Genomic DNA, 6,412 nt, shown 5'->3' with positions numbered 1-6,412 from the left:
ACTAGTGTTATTTTATTTTAATCTGTTATATATATACAATAAAAGGTCAATGTCAGAAAATCTATCAGCTTTTTGTATGGGGCACAGAAATTAGGGAATGCGAGGTTAACCAAGCACTTCAACAGTTCCAAATCGAATACAAAAACGTTGATATGTTTCTGACATTGAGAAAATATTGTTTTTATACTGCAGCTTAAAATCAAAACGGTTCCATTTATGAAAATGTTAACAAAAAACCCAACTTTTTCCCGTCCCTAAATGAACCACAAATAGTGCAGAAAAGTGACGCGACATGAAATTGATATTGCACGAATTACTTATTTGTTTCTAAATTTGGCAAATAAAGACACCGACGTCAGGAGGTGCAGTACCATGTAATAGTAAAGACATCGATCACTTGCTTCTGTGCAATCTTGATTGATATACCTTAATTATGATTTAGTATGCACATACAACACATGTATTATATAAATATATTTTGAACAAATAATGCCTTTGTTATTTTAGAATTAAAAAAAGTGTGTCTAAAATTAAAAAAAAAATGTTTATAATAAGTTTTCACCATCGGTCAGCAGATTGAACAAAAATTATCATGTTTTAAGTTATTTGTTTTGTGTATGTATTTCCTATCTTATGTAACAAGAGTACACATGTCTTTGTTTTCTAGCAACTAATGTGCAGTTTACTATCCATATTGATATACTGGAAAATCCTAGTCTTTTTATAAACGGATATTAATAGAATACTGTACATTGCTAAAAAATAAAAACCATTGATGCCAACGTTAGACGATTATGTTGGCTTCAAACAGGCAGAAATTAAACCAAAGAAATGGAACTCATTATTAGAAAAAACAAAATTTCATAATACAGTCGATTGTGGTAGGTTCAAATACAAGTTGATCTTTTTGTGTATAAACCCAAAAACAATCTAAATAAAATCCACAAAAATCTATGATATTGATCTTTTTCTGCATTAATTTGCATCTCTAACATGTTTAACCTCGACAACATTCATTCATTCATATATATTTGGTGCATCATCTCATTTCAGTTCTATTATTTATATATATATATATATATATATATATTTTTTGCCTACAGATTTATTGAATAACATTGAAAATTCGCTGCACTAAAAATTGAAATATATGGGTCAAGTGAAACAACAGAATAGATGTGCTTGAAAACATTTCAGAACATGCATAAAAGTACATTAAACTATACTCAAAAGCTAGTAGACATATGTGTTATTTAAAATACACATGGCATATAAAGATCGTAATTGGTGCACTGTTGATCGGTTTTAAATTGGCAGATCGTTACGATTTGGAAATTAGCTAGTGTAATGGGAAGATAATTATCAAGAAGCAAAACTAACTATATATATTTATAATGACATTAACCATACAATTTAATTTAATGCACCCATATGGCTAAACCATATATCAATCGAAAGCATTCCATCTGGACTATCTTTTTTTCGTACGGAGCAATTCATGTCAAATCACGATAAAATGTTGGAGGACGGACAATTTCTTGATTAACATTTTTGAATATTCGGTCCTCCAAATAACAAAATTTGGTAAAAATATTACGGTATGTTGGGTCTTCAATGCTGATCAACTTCGTACTTTATTTGGCCTTTTTAACTTTTTTTATTTCTCACTATTGTGTCTTTCGTAGACAAAACTCGCATGGAATTTTTAAGCCTGGTTTCAATAATAAGTTCATTTACAAACACTGGGTCGATGCCACTGCTGGATGAGGATTCCGCATCAATGGTATCACCATCCCAGTAGTCAGCACTTCTCTTTTGACATGAATTATCTTTGGTATAGTCGTTATAATACATTTAATCATTGTTTCAAACTGTTTTCTGAAATACTATGGATTTTGTCCTTAAGGAATAAATAACCGTAGCTGTATTTGGCAAAACCTTTCTGAATTTTGGGTACTGAATGGTCTTCAACACCGCACTTTATTAAGCCCTTTAAACTTGTTTTCCTTCGAGCGTTTATGCTGAGTCTTTTGTAGAGGAAACGCTTGTTTGTCGTACAACATGTTAAGCCTAATATCGACATAGAGTTTATTAACATCAATTTACAGTCTATACGTTTTGATATGAAAACGTAGCTTAAAAAGTAGTTGCCAAATTTGTTGATTTGAAGTTATGTTTTTCCAAAACTAAACTATAAAGAATCTCCTAAACTTTATCCAAAGAATAACATGAATAAGTAACATATTTTTTTATACTCCAATGCTTTGCATGCTTTGATATGTTCATTTGAAGCCAACTTCTCATAACTTCAATACGTGTCTAGTATTCGTTGACATTAAAAAAAACAGGCAATATGGTACGTCTATTTAAACGTGAAAAAAAAACAAGAGTTAAAATGAGATAACTAAGGTGGTACATTACACTTCAGGTGATAACTCTGTAAAATCAGCTAAACGTTTTAAGAATGTACACCTCTGAGGAGTCAAAAATTTCTAGAATTAAACTTTTTTCTGATCCCGATTTTTGGGTTTATAACACTGTAAAAAAATAATTGGTGACGAAAAAATCATATGGTGGTGCACTTCTTTTTTTGCTACAGCCCTTTGCTGTATTTGGCAAAACTTTTAGGAATTTTGGTCCTCAATGCTCTTCAACGTCGTACTTTTTTTTGCTTTTTAACTTTTTTGGATTCGAGCGTCACTGATGAGTCTTATGTAGACGAAACGCGCGTCTGGCGTATTTACTAAATTTAGTCCTGGTATCTATGATGAGTTTATTGAAAATACCGAATTTTGATGATTTCTCCATTTTTCATCAATTTTTCGTGACCTTTTTTGGGGCTATTATCGTGAAAAATATCACAGTTCCACAATTAAATTTTTTTCATACTTTCAATAAAGATGGATTGGATAAATATAAATAAATTTAGTTTAAAAGAACTATGGGTAGGTGTTAATATAAGATAGTTTTATCATATTTTGATGCTTTTTTGTTTTAAATGTACCATGCTGTCAATTTTGTAAATTAGTGATTTTTCTCGGTATTTAAGATAAAAATGCATATCATTTCAACCTTTTTCGTTATTAATGACTAAAAAATACATATCTAAGAAATTTGATATGGGATGTACATGATTCTTTTAAAATCAATTTACTCCTCACCCGTTTTTCGCAAAATTTTGGTTAAAAGACTTGATTGGTCGTAAAAATTTGAAATTTGGAGTACTCAAATTCTATTTATTTTAAATACACATTTTTTTCACAGAGTTATGTTTGATAATAATATTTTTTAAAATTCATTTATACTTTCCACTGGTATCACATGTTTTGGAAGAAATTCCAGAACGAGATGTAACGAGACTGAAACGTCAGAGGAGTACATCCTTTGTTACATTATATTGTTAACGAATTATCAAGCTTCCCAATGATCAAAATTTGTGTTAGTCAATCTGCTGTTTACTAGTATCCAATGAAATCCAATGATAAAGTGTGTGGTTCAAGTTTTTTTGAAATTTTTATATTTTTATTAAAGGGTCAAAGCAAATATTTTATCAACATTTTATGAAAATTTTCAGTCAAGGTGTTTGGTACCACCTTTAAAAAAGCAAAACTGGAATCGTAATTTTGGAGTGCTAGTCTATTTGATTGTGTTTATTATAAATAAATTTCCTTCATGTACAATCTCCAATAATTGCACTTGTAAACTTCGAACTTCACAAAATTACCAAGTGATATATGCGTAGGAGTTTTGCTCCTACGAAAGGGTTTCAGACTAACATGTGAATGGAAAGATTAGAAAGTAAGCAAATGGGGGTATGGGCAAGGTAATTCCAACATTTCCAATACACATACGTATTACAACATGATCAACGCGATAAAAGTAGGACAGGCAAAAAAAACAGTATCAAAACACTATATCGAAATGTACGAACACTACCTTGAACCGGTGGTGATTGAAAGGGTATATAATCTTCCAGAATATGAATTTTGTATTTATGCATATTTGATAAAAAAAATAATTATATAGTATGTAATGATGTGCTAACATAAACAAAATGCTGGATTTGTGATTGTTCAGCGCAAGGTGCAAAGAGTATTCATTCAAATATTGAACGAAAATAAACTTCTAAACATGTCTTCAACTCTTGACATAACAATTTTTTTTTAATATATTTCAACTTTTATATTCTTTAATCAATTTGATAAAACAGTTTTGAAATATGCTTAATCATTTTCTTATGGTAATGACAACCATGGGTGTATTATGTAAACAATGATAAGCAAGATGGTCCAACTACAAAAGCTCTATGAAAAGACTGATTCCGGACCATTATTATATCAGTTACGGTTTAAAATGAAAATACCCCACCTATAGATAAAGGCAACAGTTATAAAGGATTTGTAATCACATAAGCAACACGACGGGTGCCGCATGTGGAGCAGGATCTGCTTACCCTTCCGGAGCACCTGAGATCAACCCTAGTTTTTGGTGGGGTTCGTGTTGTTTATTCTTTAGTTTTCTATGTTGTGTCATGTGTACTATTGTTTTTCTGTTTGTCTTTTTCATTTTTAGCCATGGCGTTGTCAGTTTGTTTTAGATTTACGAGTTTGACTGTCCCTTTGGTATCTTTCGTCCCTCTTTTATAAACCGATGTTCGAAATTCATAAATCGATTGAGAAAAAACAAAACAAATCCGGGTTACAACTAAAACTTAAAACTGAGGGAAACACATCAAATATAAGAGGAGAACTACGACATAACAGAAACACATCACTAAAATGTAGCACACATAGATACGAACTATTACATAACAATGGCCATTTTCCTGACTTAGTACAGGACATTTTAAGAAAACAAAATGATGGGTTAAACCTGGTTTTGTGGCTAGCCCTCACTTAAGGGCAATGTTGAATATAACACTAACATGACTACAGTACAAATAAATACAAGAACATTCAGGACAGAGAATTACGCACATAAACAATACAGTATAGCACATAAACAATACAATACAATACAATATAGCACATAAACAATACAGTATAGCACATAAACAATAGATATAATTCATTTATGCCATATACCTATTGATATATTAAGAAATATTTTGCTTTTTGAGCAGTTCATTTTTTTTGACGGATTTTTTAATAATTTCCAATTTCTGTAAATATTGCGCTATTAAATTCAATATGCATTTGATTTGTAAATATGGTATGTTATCCTATTATGTTTATAACTTGGTAATATGATTTAAAATAATAAATATCATACAAGAACCAGAAATAGGCTTTTGTGTTAATCTTGCAAAATTGGAGAATGTTCAGTCTTGACCTTTTACCATGTTTTACACCGTACGAATTTTTGACGACCGGGTAAAATAGAAAGAACAGACAACAAGCTTTCGAATGGTAGGTAATATAGCCCATCTCAGATATTTTTCTTTTAATTTTGAATACTTGACAACATACTTTAATGGTGGATATTTTTTGTGCACAACAAAAAATAATCAAAACTTCTTGTGTGTTATTCAGGGGTATCAGCCTGCCAGTGAAAAAAATGTTAGTACTAATAATATTTTTTTTGTTTCTTTTTTTTTTTTTACAAATATCCCATGACAACTGAGCATGCAGACAATAGTTTTAGTTTGACTAAAGGCATAAACGAATATTAAAGGTTACTTAATATTTACTACATACATTTCTATTAAAATACAACTGGCATATAAGAATCGCAATAAAACGTATGGATAAATTTATCGGATTTCAACAAAATGACTCGGTTAGCAGATTGTTTTTTACGTAATTTTTTTTCGAATCTTTTTTCGTATTTTCTGTCTATTTGTATTACATTTTTAACGTTTTTAACGTAGTCATCAATGTTTCATTATTTTCTAGCATGTGTAGTTTAATATCCATATCTGTATCCTGAAAAATCAAAAAAAATCATGTGGTCATCTGCTGGTTATTATAGAGAAGGTAAAATAAGACCAGGTTGATTTATTTGAATTGTTAAGTGTCTGAGCAGAAAGTTGATGAACCAGGGGTATCTCAAAGAATGTCTCGTCCTCTTTCTAAAAAAAGTTCATCGGAAGGTACCAAGACCTTGTTGATAAATAGTCCGTATCAACTCCACACATAGTACACGATGGTCTTGAAGTATAGATTCTGGGTACTAACGTTGTTTATCATCTTAATATTATTTTATTTGTCTTTATGAATATAACTTGTACTGTTTAGTCTGTTTTTGTGTTTTTAGTGATATCCATTTGACGTACTGACTCTTCTTTTACATCCCCTCATTGTGGTATTGTTCTATGATAGTTTTTGTATATTTGTCTTTCATTTTTTCTAATGTGCTTTCTCTATTGCTTTCTTTTTTGTGATTCTTTGATACATAGTTGTTTGTATTATAG

The sequence above is a fragment of the Mytilus trossulus genome, chromosome 3 (assembly GCF_036588685.1).
Source record: "Mytilus trossulus isolate FHL-02 chromosome 3, PNRI_Mtr1.1.1.hap1, whole genome shotgun sequence".
Taxonomy (NCBI): Eukaryota; Metazoa; Mollusca; class Bivalvia; order Mytilida; family Mytilidae; genus Mytilus; species Mytilus trossulus.
This window is presented reverse-complemented; position numbering follows the sequence as displayed.